General features: G+C 42.9%; 1 non-coding gene and 1 pseudogene across 1 annotated transcript; both read right to left on the reverse strand.

Moving 5' to 3' along the window:
- Positions 1-251: 251 nt before the first annotated feature.
- LOC143442171 (nucleophosmin pseudogene) lies at positions 252-2,364 on the reverse strand (annotated as a pseudogene).
- Positions 2,365-8,185: 5,821 nt separating this feature from the next.
- Positions 8,186-8,316, reverse strand: LOC117708036 (small nucleolar RNA SNORA17). The gene has a single exon (XR_004606763.1). It is a non-coding gene; the product is annotated as a small nucleolar RNA SNORA17 (small nucleolar RNA).
- Positions 8,317-14,231: the final 5,915 nt, after the last annotated feature.

The following is a 14,231-nucleotide window of genomic DNA, read 5'->3' on the forward strand; positions in this document are numbered from 1 at the left end:
CATATGCAAAGTGTAGAATAAGATTGCCCTCCAAAGTCTGGCTCTAGCTGCAGTATCAACACTCAGCTGTTAATGTTGGTAAGGTAGCAGTGGAGGGGCGGTGATGGCATCATAAGGAACGTAGTCCCTGTGGAGGCAGAGTCATGCTTAGAGCAATGTGGCATCCTGAAGATCTTCATCTCTGGGTGATGTCATGTTCTCCTCTTGTTTTCTTCAAGGCCCTAAATGATGGTGGATTTTGAGTCCCTGAATTAGTGTCTAGGTAAGGTTGTGTTAGCCTCTATGTGAGGCTCTTCTCAGAAGCCAAGTTAGAGGACAAAGGAGATGCTGAGACAGGGTCTCTCACTGGGTCTCAAACTCACTGTTTTAGCTAAGTGGCCGGTCAGTGGATCCACATATCATCCCATACTCCCCCTTTCTGATCCTCCAGGAACTTGGTTTCAGATGTGTGTCTCCACGCTCAGCATTGATGTAACTGCTGGAGATTTGAATTCATGTCCTTCTGCTTGAATGCTAAATCTGTTACCTTCTGAGCTGTCTCTCCAAGAGAGACCTTGAAAAACTTTACACTGAAAACATAAAACTGGCAGTAGCTTAAAGCAAGGGGAGATAACTGAAATAATGCCTCTCCTAAGCGATGGGCTTTTCTGTATCACTCGTGACATTTTCCCACACATCACCCTTGATGCTGCAGCTGCCAACTCTCATCTCTTTTGTGTTATGGGTGGCAGTTCCCAGCATAGACAATTCCTATTTTTTGTCTATGTATGCTGACACCATCAAAGAAAGTGTCATTTCAGAACCTCTTTTGGAGGGTGTAACCATTGTAAAATGCTTCCAAATGATGTAGTATTTCTCAGCCAAGTGAAACTTTGCCCAGGAAGATTCTTGACGGTGGGCAAACGGAGCCCCGCCGTGCTTGGTGTCACACGTGGCTTTACTGCTCATGACATGTCAAAGCGACTCCCTGTTTTCACAGGCATGTGTTGGCATCAGAAAGCCTGTCAAAAATCTTAGCAGAAGTTGCACTCAGTGTTTGGGAAAGTGTTAAGTTCCAAACAGTGACATCTTTTCAAGAGATTTTGTTGAGAAATGGGAGCCAGATACAAAGTGGTTTTCTGTTCTGTACTTAATGGGCTCTGCCAAGAGCAGATCTCGTAACAAGTGGTTGCATGTCACAGACGAACTTTCTTTGTTTTGGGAGAAGTAGAAAAACCTACCATTAAGGTAAGCTTGACACAACAGCAACTCATTAGTGGCTTAACTCATTTGACCGTTTTGAGCACCTGCTTAGGTAACTTTACTGACTGAAGGCTCTCTGGTGACAGTGTGGGTACTAAGAAATGATTAGGTTTTTTATTTGTTAAAATACAAAGTTGATTTCACATGTATTTGTTTCCTCACCACATCTGGTCACTACTGTTACCATGTCCCAACATAATACTCCACATATGCCTAACACCAGGGAAGCAGTGGGGTTTAAGCCTTGAAAACCAAACAGGCATTTTAGACATCACATTCCTGCAGTGGGACCTGGATTGCATTTATCAGACACAGTAGGGAAAGCTCTCACTTTGCATTATAAAAAGGACAGCCAGATATCAACTGCTACCGAAGTAAGGCAAAACACTTCAAACTGTTTAAATCATTTTCTCAAAGAGACTTCCTCCACTACCAAAGATCTTGAATGTCTTTTTGGTCAGTCATCCTGAAGCAGTTCCTCACATTATTAGTGTCCCTGACTTCCACTCTGGGAGTAGAACTACCTTTTTCCATACTTGCTTGTGTTTTTGCCTTAATGTCTTCTACTGAACTAGGTCTTTCTGGGGTTTTAGGAGTTTCCTCCCCGGTTTTTTTTTGAAGGACTCTTGACCTTTCCATTTTGATATTGACAGTTTTAAATCTCTTCCACTGTGGTTTGATTTTTGTCCATTTCTGGATAGGGTATCTCATACAGACTTCGTCCCTGGAGCTTTTGCTTTTGCTTCCTCCTCCTCCTCCTCTTCTTCTTCTTTTTCTTCTTTTTCTTCACCAAGTTTTACTTTTTCTGTGGAAGTAAAACTTCCACAGTTTTACTTCCAGTTCCAGGACAGATTACTTAAGACTTTCACAACTTCCTCATCTTCTTCTGACCCTGTATCTTCCTTTCAGCTACTGGGGCTCTTCACTGACATATCCAGACCCTGAACCACACTTCAACCTTAAGACAACAGCTGGTGCAATTTCAAAGCCCCTAAGAGAACCTGCTGGTTGTATAGACATTTTCAAAGTTGCCAGGATCACTTTAACTGGACTCTCTTCATAAGTCCTTCCTTCTGCCTCAAATACGTGTAGTTCATCTTTTGCCCCAGTCACTGAGTTGGGTTTTGTTTTTGTTTTATTTTAATAAGAACTGGTTCTTATTTTCATCAGAATCCATCTTAAAGTGATCACTTTGGTGTCTTTAATTCACAAGAGAAAAGATAGTTCATGAAGGGCTCATGTCCATGCCCACCTAGTTTTCCACGAGGGAGAGGCATGCACTTTGGTGTGAGGGACTTGGGATGTCGATAACTGGCAACTGCTCCTCAGAACAGCTGTGAAAGACAGAATCACTCCAGGGAATGATTAGCTTTCTGACCAATCTGATGCTGGAAGTAACAGAGTCCTCAAACTCTCTCATGCTAAATCCAGTGATGTGTCAATTCCTGGTAACATGGCCGAATTCTGTAGAGTTGCTCAGGAATCTTGAAACAGTGGTCTGAGTTTATAATTTCTTTCTTGTTAACAAAAATAGCAGCACTGAGTAAGGCTTTGCTAAAGACACTGGGCTAATGTGGAGATGCTTTGATTCTAATTACCATGGGGAAAATGAAGTAGCCATTACCAACTGCACAAGGATTACTTCTAGAATTGTCTTTGTTAGGAACCATATTTTGATAAATGTATAAAGAAATTGGACTTTTCACTGCTCAGTTTTGTCCACACGTGGTATTGGTGATTTGACCTTTGTACTTCTGATTCTTTCATTGGTGATGAGTGTTGGGGTCCAGCCTCAACAAAGGATTGGAGTTCTCAACTGGAAGCAGGGATATCTGGAAGACACATAATAAACACACAGACTACTTTTTTGGATACAAACTGACAGGTAACTTTTCAAGGCTTAAAGTTGCTCTCTCTTCCCTCTCCCTCATGCTCTCTTGCGCTCTCTCTCTCTCTCTCTCTCTCTCTCTCTCTCTCTCAGCTTGAGGCTTCACAAACTCTGATTTCTCCTGTGTACTTTTCTTCTCTCCCACATTCCTACACACCTCTGGGCATTCCCATTTCACTCACACACACACTCTTCGCACACCTCACATTCTCTCCACTCAACTCTTCACATTCTCTCTCTCTCTCTCTCTCTCTCTCTCTCTCTCTCTCTCACACACACACACACACACACACTCTTCTCACACTCTCTCTCCACATTCTCTCTATTCACTCTACACTCACCTCATGCTCACCTCACTCGCTCTCCACTTGCTCCTCACTTGCTCTTCACTCGCTCTCCACATTCACCTCACATGCTCTCTCACATGCTCTCTCTCCCTTTTCTTGCCCCAGTCTTTTATTGATACTCCAAAAGCATGTAGAAAAAAAGACATTGTATAGTCATTGCCAAATCAAATTCAAAAGAACAACAAATTCCTCAAAAAATCAAGAATTACAATCGTTCCCAAGAGTTTCAAGTTTCTCTGCTTCCAGGCCTGTAGCCAAAATAATAATAATTGCAAACTTATCGTTATTTAAACTTTAACTTTTGACTCGGAGCTCAGAGCTCTGAGGTCAGCTATTTGCATTTCCTTGTGAAGCTCTAATGATAAATGATATAGGCAAAGCTGCCAGGCAGCAGCCACAAAGAATCAAGTTAACCCTTAACTCAGTAGTTCCGTCAGCTTTCTGCCCTGTGCCTCAGTTTTTAATTGGTTAAGAATTGTTACATCAAGAAACATCTAGTTTTACAGAATTCACCAGAGCAGAAGGAGAAAGAAGTAGGAAAGTCAGATATAATAGAATAATTATGCACACCAAAGCCAACTGAAAAACAGTCATGCACAAATGAAATCTATACAGCTGTCGTTGTCCAGGGCTAAGGTTAGGAGAAAAGGGAACAACTGTATTATTATTATTATTATTATTATTATTATTATTATTATTATTATTTGCAAAGAGCTGCCTTGGGCTACTGAGATGAGATGTCTCCATCTCAGCCTGATGCTGGCAGTTCCTGTCATGGTATCCTGTTCCCAGCAGATGAGAACCTCTCTTTCTGGGGAATATTTGCCAATTCTGGACTTTTTTAGGGGTGGGGTTTATTTATCTTACACTTCCAGATCATAATCCATCATTGAAGGAAATTAGGAGAGGAATTCAAACAGGGCAGAAATCTGGAGACAGGAGCTGATGCAGAGGCCATGGAGGGGGTGCTGTTTACTTGCTTGCTTCCCATGGCTTGCTCAGCCTGCGTTCTTATAGAACCCAGGACTACCAGCCCAGGGATGGCACTACCCACCATGAGCTGGACCCTCCTCCATTGATCATTAACTGAAAAAAAATGTCTTATAGATGGATCTCATGGAGGCCTTTTCTCAACTGAGGATCCTTCCTCTCTGATGACTCTAACTTGTATGTCAAGTTGACACAGAACCAGCCAGTAAAACTGACCCCTTGTCAACTTGACACAAGTCACTATCAGGCTTCAGCACTTCTTTCTTGTTCATCCCCAAGATCTCACATTAAAAACATAAATAACTTTGAAAGTTCCAACATCGTTACAAATTAAAACACATTAAAAGTTTAGCCTCTCCAAAATATCCAAACTCTCTAAAAGTCCAAAATCTCTTTTAAAAAAGTTTCATGGTCTTTCAGCTGTGAGCTCCTGCAAAAATCACAATTAAATTAAATACCTTCTTTAAGGAGGAAGAATCAGGGTATAGTCACAATCTGACCCTGTGATGCGCTGAGCTCCCGACCAGCGGGAAGAAAGACACGCACAACAGTTCCTTCCAACAGCAATTTACTCAGGCCTTGAAAGAAATGGGTGAGCCCCGGGGCAATCTGATGGCTCCCTCCTCCTCCTAGGGTGAGCCTTATATCCCTGAAATGATGTCCCAGCACGCCATATCACGCCACTGCAAGCCATAGGCTCGGGCCCAGCAACGTCAGGTCAGGCGATTGCTAAGTCCTCCCATCTCTCCGCCCAGCCAGGAGTTGTACAGCTCTGGCGCGCATCCGGCAGGCGCCATCTTTAGGGCGCGCGGTGTCGGTGTGGCTCTCCACATGACCCAAGCAAAACTAAATTCCAACAGTATAAACAACTCAATGTCTGGGGTCCACACATGATCTTCTGGGCTCCTCCAAAGGGTTTGGGTTACTTCTCTAGCTCTGCCCACTGCTTATCTTCTAGGTTCTAGCTGGCTCCACTCCACTGTTGCTGCTATTCTTGGAGGTCATCCCATGGTACTGGCATCGCCAAAACTTCTGGAGTTTCTTGCTGCAACTGGGCTACGATTTCATCAATAGCCTCCCATAGGCTCTCTTCATGATGACAAGCCTCAACTTCTTTACATGACCCCTTCACCCTGGGCCTTCAGCTGCCACCGAGGCTGCACTTTGACCAATGGCCTTCCCTGACCTCTCACAGTGCCAAGTGTCAGCTGCTCTTCATGACCCCTTTATGCTTTCAAAACCAATACCTCCTGGGTGACTCTTGGACTCTTACATTGCCAAGTCCATCTGCCAACACGAGGAACAAACATGGCTGCCTCTGGATGACAGCTTCACTGTGATCTCAGGAAACGCTTGCCAGAAGATTTCACCTCAGTGATGCTGGTCTCTTCTTAATCACTGCTAATTTCTTAGCTCCAGCTAACTAGCATTAAGTGTCCCACTAATGTGAGTTTCGTTTTAGTAGTCCTGGTATCTTATTAATCCCTGCTGATTCTTCAGCTCCAGCTAACCAGAACTGCAGAATCTTAAATCAAAACAGCAAATAGCACTGATAGTCTTTAAACTTCCCTCTGAAATGTCACAAGCCAGGCCTCTATTGTCTGCTTTGCTCTCAACATTCTTCTTTAAAATTTTTATTAGTTCTTTGTGAATTTCACATCCTGTACCCCAATCCCACTCCTCTCCCCCCTCCTGCATACTGATCCTCCATCCTTGCAACCTGCCCCCCAAAAGTAGACAAAACCCATGTGGAAGCTGTAGTGTGTCACAGTTTGTCCCACAGTATACCCTTTTGTCCACACTTCTTTGCTTGCAAATGTTCATTGCAATGAGTCATTGTTCTAGTATGAGGCCTCTGGCTTCTGCTGCACTATCAATACTAGAACCTCACCCGGACTCTTTTCTCATAGCCTGTTGTTGCCCTTTGTCATGGACATTCTGTAGTTTTGGATATGCAGCATCTGCTCCTTCATGTACTCTAGCAATTCATTGATGGGGGTAGATGCTGGAATGGGCCAATTCAAAGTCTTGGATCTGGGCCTGAGAGGTATTTGAGTTGGTCAGCCTGCCAGCATTTCTGCATTCACACCATGGGGTTGAGCCCTCCTACCCTTCCCTGGCTGACCAATCCAGTTCTGCCACCAGCAAGGGGCGGAGCCAGCTCTCCCACTCTCATCCCCATGTCAGCATGATCAGCTCTACTGTGCTGGCCAGGTGAGGTGCAGGTCCAGCTCTCCCCAGTGCTGCAGTTGGTGAGGGGCAAGGGTGAAGGAGGAGGAAGAAATCTCTCTCTTGTCCATGCCACTCCAGGGGAGATGAGTGGCTGGGCCAGATCTTTTACATTCATACTCTTGGGGCCAGTTCACCCCCAACTCCCCAGATCAGGACCAGCTCTACTGAGCTTCTTCAGCGATCTGCAGGGCTGCTCTCCAGTTGGCTAGGAGTGGGGTCAGCTCTCCTGCTTTCATGTCTCCAAGATCAGGTCTTCCAGGATGCCCAGGCAAAGTGTGAGGCCAGTTCTGCACAGCCCCTAGACATCAATATACCTCTGGGCAGCAGCCCAGACCCCTGCCATCTGCCTAGCTTTTGGTTTTAATAGTCCCCTGCTGCTACAGGGCTACTAACCCAGATGTGGCCCCTGGTGGCAGTGCAGGCCAGGACCCTAACATGGTTGTTTTAAAAACAAAATTCCAAACATTTGATTTTACCAAATGAAGACTCAGGAGCCAGACACTGTGGTGAAAGCCTGCTAACTCAGAGAGGCAGGGAAAAGCACCCATTTGACTTTCCTCCTCAATCAATGTTCCAGAAGGGAAACAAAACCAAACCTCAGTTTTCCTTCTCTACACTGTCTTAAAAACCCTTCCAACTGAATGTCCCTCCTTTCTACTTCCTGTGCATGTCTCTATCCATTCTCCAGACTTCCTGTCAGTCTCCATGGTTCACTTCCTGTCAACTGGTTGCTTACTTGGCCTCTTGACCTAGGGTTGACTTTATTCGATCTTGTTTACAATAAACAGAGAAGCTCTTAGATAAAAGTCATGTACCAGGGCTGAGCCACACTATAACCAGAGACATGTTTTTCCAGTATACAATCTTGGGGTTAACACTATAATTAGATATCCTATAACAAATCACATCAGGCTGTTCCTCACTACCCTCAAGTCTTCAGTTCTGCCCCCCTTCTCTGTGCACATGTCCTTCTGTTTTTTTCTCTTCTATTTCTCCACCACTTACTTGTTCCTCTTAGTGGTACCCAGGGTCTCTGAGTGTCTGGGGTCATCTCAGGAGTAGTCTCAGGAGTGCTATGCCCCACTCATGCATTATGGCACCAGGAAGGGGTCATCTTGGCCATGGTCTTTCCCCTCTCCCCAGGTCTGCACAGCACCAGATTGCTAGTCATCTCAGGCTAGCTCCCTGTAATGGCTCATAGCACTGGACCAGAGGTTGTCTTGGGCTCACTCCTCACCCAGGCCCACCCGTGTGGCCCCATGCCGGGGCTGTCTTTCTCAGGCTCACTTTTACCTGGGGGCTGAAGTCTCAGATAGGTCTTCTCTAGCTTCCAACTTGCTCCCACCTCCAGCCTCAGGTGGAGTTCATGTTGCCTCTGGCTCACTTTATGCCCTGGGAGCCTGTCTAGATGGGTGGTCCTCTCAGGCTAGCTCCCTGTCCATGCTCCCTGGTGCCAGGCTGGTGGGTGACTCAAGCTCGCTTTTTTTCAGGGAATCTTAGGACCATTCGGATGTCCATAGGTCAGAGCGCTGAGCATAGCATGGCCTCTCTCTTCTCTGTCATCTAAAGATGCACATGTGACCCAGCAGGCTCACCTGCAATGCCTCTAGAGGAAGGCAATACTGGACTTTTTAAAAAGGGCAATACTGTGGCTGCCAAGTACCACTAAGCCTGATGACCTGAGTTCAATCCTCTGGAACCCATGTGGTGGAAGGAGAGGTCTTTTGACTTCCATACACACAGTCAGTCTCTCTGTGTCTCTGTCCCCCTACCCCCGTGCATGCATACATATGAACACAGAGTAGATAAATAAGTAAATAAATAAATAGGTAAATAAGTAAATAAATGTAAATTCTGAATGGAATATTCTACTTAACTTTCTTACTGGTCTTGAAGGGTTCCTTTCCTCCAGCAAGGAGAAGGAACTGACGTGGTCCCTCAGTGTAGCGAGAGTCTCTTGTGGCTCTTACTGGAATGACCATAGAGCCTGAGCCAAGAGCTTTGAAGACTTGTCTTCTCCCAGTTGTGACCCCACGCCCTTAACTTGGTGTCTGCCTCACTTACAAGGTTTATATCTTCTTCCTATATCTTGTAAGGTCCAGCCATTCCTTGCACCTTCCTTCCCAGGTAACATTCATTAGGTCATCTTGTCCTCTGAGATACAGAACAGTGGGATGTCTTTTTGTTTCCCCTCTGGTTTTTTTTGTTTGTTTGTTTCTTTTTAAGTTCTATGCCCTATGTCCTTCAGAGTCTGTCTGGTTTGGTACAGAAAAGATTTTAGATGTAAAGTAGAAATTAAAGGATGAAAAGAGCCTGAAGAAGCAAACACCCAAACCTTGCATCATGTCGTTTCTTCTCACAGCTGCCTTTCTAATTCTAACTCTTTTCAAGACAGTGGAAGCATCAGCACATAGAAATGCTACAGGAGCAATAGCAACAAGGCTCAGCACAGGTCTTGTTGGGTTAAAGAGGAGGCAATAGGTCTGTGGGGGATCAATGTATCCAAAGCTTCAATGACAATGACCATGAATTCTTCATTTTTTTAAAATTTTTATCTTCTCCTATTTTCTTTTTTTTTTTTTGCTTTTTTATTGGATATATTTTTTAAAATTTTAGATGTTATCCCCTTTCCCTATTTTGCCCCCACCCAGAAACCCCCTATCTCATCTCTCCTCCTCCGGCTTCTATGAGGATGTGCCCCCACCTACCCACCTACTCCCATCTCCCCACCCTCAAATTCCCCCCACACTGGGGCATCCAGCCTTCACAGGACCAAGGACTTTCTCTCCCACCTAGGCCCGACAAGGCCATCCTCCCCTACCTATACAACTGAAGCCATGGGTCCCTCCTTATGTGCTCCCAGGCTGATGGTTTAGACCCTGGGAGCTCCGGATGGTTGCTATTGTTGCTCTCCTCATGAGACCACAAACCCTTTCAGATCCTTTAGTCTTCTCTCTAACTCCTCCATTGGAGTTAATCAGTCCAATGATTAGCTGTGAACATTCGTGTGTGGCATTTAGAGGCGAATGCCAGACTCTGGCAGACCTCTAAGGAGACAGCTATATCAGGCTCTTGTCAGCATGCACTTCCTGACATCCACATCAGCATCTACCTTTGGTGACTGCACATGGGATGGATACCCAGGTGGAGCAGTCTCTGGACGGCCCCTCCTTCAGTTTCTGTCCCACACTTTGTCTCCATATTTGCTCCCATGAGTATTTTGTTACTCCTTCTATGAAAAACAGAAGTACCCACACTTTGGTCTTCCTTCTTCATGAGCTTCATGTGGTTGTAATGAATTCTTTATTTAGTAGAAAGAGGAAAAATGAGAGTCAACAAAATGGTAGATCTTTGATTGACCTCCAAGAACATTGCATAAGCCAAGGGTGTACATGCTTGGCTGGGATTCAATCCTGAGCACCAAACACAACTGAATCAAACTGCCCCAATGCCCTTCCTCCTACAAATACAACTAAATGAAACACAACACATCACAGCAACATTTGACATAACACCCTCCTACTTCTGCTCCTATGTGAAAATACAACCAAAGAGTCAGTTGAATCTGTTAAGGCTGTAAAACCTTGGCATATGGCAAGGGGCTAAGAGAGACTCAGAGTTGGTTGGAATGGGGCAAGATGCAGGGGCTCCAGAGCATCAAAAAGTAAGGCTAAGCAGATATTGTAGCTGAAGAATTATCAAATATCTTGAGGAATAACTTTGACTTTCCATGGGGTGTGAAATTATTAAGTGAAATAGAATTAGACACAAAGATGAAGGAAACAGTGAGGTCACCAGGGTTATAATAATGCATGGCTTTGTGATTAAATACTTATTAGAAACAAGAAGTAGAAATAAATTGGACATTAAAGCTGACAGTATTGTGTCAAAGATCATTGTAATTTAAACTTCTTTTTCCTGACAAATAACTTGAGACTACTCATTTCTGAATAGTCATCAAGCTAATTTACATTTCATTGAAATAAGTTTGATTTATATAAAAGCATTTCAGGAAATTGTCATTAGTTTCTACAAGAGAAAAATGAAGACCTATCAGTCTGGGTCAATAAAATGACCAGGATTTTCGGTAAAATGAGAAATATTTTATTGTAGAGTATGAGATACACCTGGAGTTTCCAGGAAGGCTGAGGGAGAGACCTACTGATGCAAGCAGCAGGTATAAAGGCAGTCAGGATCATGGCCAAGACCACACTGTAGACCCAGCCTTGGGTAAGAACACTGTTGCTTGTACAAGGTCTCGGACACCTCAGCTCTGCCATTGCTAGTCACAGCACAAAACATTGGTGGGACACAGCTGCTAATGCTACCATTCCTCTGATAAACTCCAAATAACCCTTTAGCATTTTAAAATGGAAACGTACTTAAACTTTAATAGAAAGAAAAAAACCCTTAAGTCATAGTAAGACACTGTTTAGTATTAGGACTGACTTCTTTAAAATTTGACAACACCCTCTGAAGAGGTTGGAAAATAAACTCCTTTTCATGTTGCTGCTTGGAACACAAAACCATCTGGAGGCAATTTTGTTAATGCATAGCAAAATACATATGCATAATATTTCTTCTAAGAATTCATCCCAATAATACGTTGACAAAATAGAAAATTACATATACACAGATCTCTTTATTGTGGCATAGTTTGCATTATATATAGAGGCAAAATTCTATGGTGGCCCAAAAGTTTTGTTTCTTGGTGTAGTTGTGTAATCTCTTTTTAAGTGCAAGCAGAATCTGTGGGTATCAGGGTATCCCTCTCCATCCCTCTCAGAATTTGGTTATATAATATAGTAAAGGTCGATGAATTTTTAGACGTAATTAAAGTCTAATCAACTGAGTTTGAATTAATAAAAATGTAGATTATGAGGCCTCCCTGGCTTGATATGTAAGCCTTTCAAAGAGTCTCCTAACAGCTTTTGAAAAATAAAGTTCTGAGAATATTTGCAACAACACAAGCTTGTGTTGCTGTGAAGATCTGCTAAGAGTGATCCAGTCGATAGTGGCCAAGAAAACAGAGACTTCACTTTATAACCACAGGGAACCAAACTGCCAGAAGCCCAAGGACCTGGGTGAGTCTATAGCCTTGTTTGATACCTTAATTTTACCCCAGTGAGATGCCAAGCAAGGACTTAGTCCACTTGGACCTCAACTCCTGATTCTTGGAAGCTCTGAGATAATAAATTTGTGTCATTTATTCTTTGTCATTTAAACGAGTATGTCTGTGCACCACATGTGTGACTGGTTTCTATGGCATCTAAAGGAGGGTTGAAAGATCTCCTGTAACTGGAGTTACAGATAGTTGATAACCACCATGTAGGTGCTTGGAGCTGAGCCAGTTCTTTGGAAGAGTAGCCAATGCTCTTAATAGCGGATCCATTTCTCTACCTCCCAAATTTGTATTGTTTAAACACAAGTTGCCAAATATATAGTGGCTTGTTACAAAGTAACTGAAAACTAGTACAGAGGTAAACGAATACTACTAAATGTCTAGTTGAGGACAGATAGAGTACATCATGGCAGACCCACCCAACAGAGCCATGTAAAAGAAGTAAGGAGGCTCAGAGGGAGGCAAGGCATTGGTCTAAGATAACTTCAGAGTAGAAAAGAGGAACACGGGTACAGATATATCAATGTTTATATTCCCAATAAGAAATAGTAGAGACATAAACCAAACCAAATTTTAAAATAGTTCCCTAGACAGGGAGCCAGGGGCTAAGAAGGAGAAAACAGGATTGATGAAAGAATTTTGTGAATATTAATTGTGTGCTGTTTAATCACTATGAAAGAATACCTGCGGAAATCAACTTGGAGGGAGGAAAGGGTGATTTTCTTCCCCGTTCCAGTCCATGGTGGGTTGTCTTTGGTGTTTGTGGTGAGGCAGCTCACCTCATGGCATCTGAAAGCAAAGGTAGGAAGAGGGCGGCTCCCTGATGCCCTTTTCAGAACACATGCCCAGTGATCTCTCTACCGTCCATCAGGTTGGACCTTTCCAAGGACCTTTCCACTGCCCAGTAGCACCACAGGCTGGCTTCCAATGTGAGGGTTTATTAATGACAACAAAAATTATTATTAAAAAGGATGCTTAAGCATTCAACACTAATGGGAAAGAGTAGAGAGAACTGCTTTGCACATCACATTCTATACCTTTCTCTAGGAAACTTGTCCACATCTTTTCAGATGCCAGTTGCAAGCACAAGACCCACCTCATTACACACAGGCAAGCAGAAGGCTCTGTTTTCTAGTTCTGCTCATCCAGTTGCTTTTGACAGGATTCAAAATTACAGAGAAAAAAATGAATTTTTTAAAGTGTCTCTAAAAGCAGTATAGTTTGACTATTCCTCCAAAGTGTGGTGTTTCTGAGTTATAAATTTACACACACACACACACACACACAAACACACACACACCCCTAGACAACCAGTAAGGGGGACATATACAAAGAATTTCATACCCAGGGACTTCATACAAAGAGGCTGAAAAGCCAAGACCAAAAGAAATAATACTCAAAGGAGTGAGTATAGATCTAGATATAAATGCAAGACATGTAAAACTTCTACAAGATATATGGGACCTACCATAAAGTAGTAGTTATTTCTCAGATATAAATCCCAAACCTTGAGCAACAACAAAAAATGGATGAATGCGATTATTTTAGTCAAAGTTAAAAACTTGTATATTTCGAAAGACACATTCAAGCAAATGGAAAGAAAAACAACAGAATGAAAGAACATTTGCAAAGTTTATATCTGAGAAGAGTTTGTATCCAAAATATATAACACACTCTCATAATGCCACAATAAGGAGTCAGATCCCCAGTGATGTGAAAATGATCACAAAGATGTTCAACTTCAGAACTATGTGCACAAACATCACAATGAGAGATCACTTCAAATAAAATATTCTTGAAAGAGAAATGGGAAGTCTCAGGCCCTGCTGGCATGTGAAGAGAGTGTAAAACAGCACGACCTCCTAGGAAAAACAGTTTGGCAGCTGCTGAAAAGGAATAAAGAAAACTAAAAGAAGACCAGCGATGCTTTTTCTACATATATACCGAAACATGGAAACAAATCTTGAGAAATACTTGCACACAAATGTTCATAACAGTTGTACCCATAATAACTCCAAATTGGACGCAGTCTAAATGTCACCAGTGGAGGAATGGATGAACAAACTGTGGCATTTCCATGAAATATTCAGTCATTGAAAGTAATAAAACACATTATCAACATAGGCTACAATGGAGATGAACCATGAAAATATGCAAAAGGAAGACAGAAAATACAGAAGATTGTGTATGATTTGAGGCTTTCTATATATGATACCTACTACAGCCTACTATAAAGCCCAGAAGTAAATTAGTATGCATATAAGGAAAGCAATAGAAATTGGGAGAAATATTGAAAAAAAATGGTGGCAATGGAGTCTCTTTGGGGGAACGAGTAATGAGAATGTTCTAGACTTCATTGTGGTGAGGATCACAGGTCTTCATGACTATAAATGATTGAAGTCTATAGTTC

The sequence above is a fragment of the Arvicanthis niloticus genome, chromosome 4 (genome assembly GCF_011762505.2).
Source record: "Arvicanthis niloticus isolate mArvNil1 chromosome 4, mArvNil1.pat.X, whole genome shotgun sequence".
Lineage (NCBI taxonomy): Eukaryota > Metazoa > Chordata > Mammalia > Rodentia > Muridae > Arvicanthis > Arvicanthis niloticus.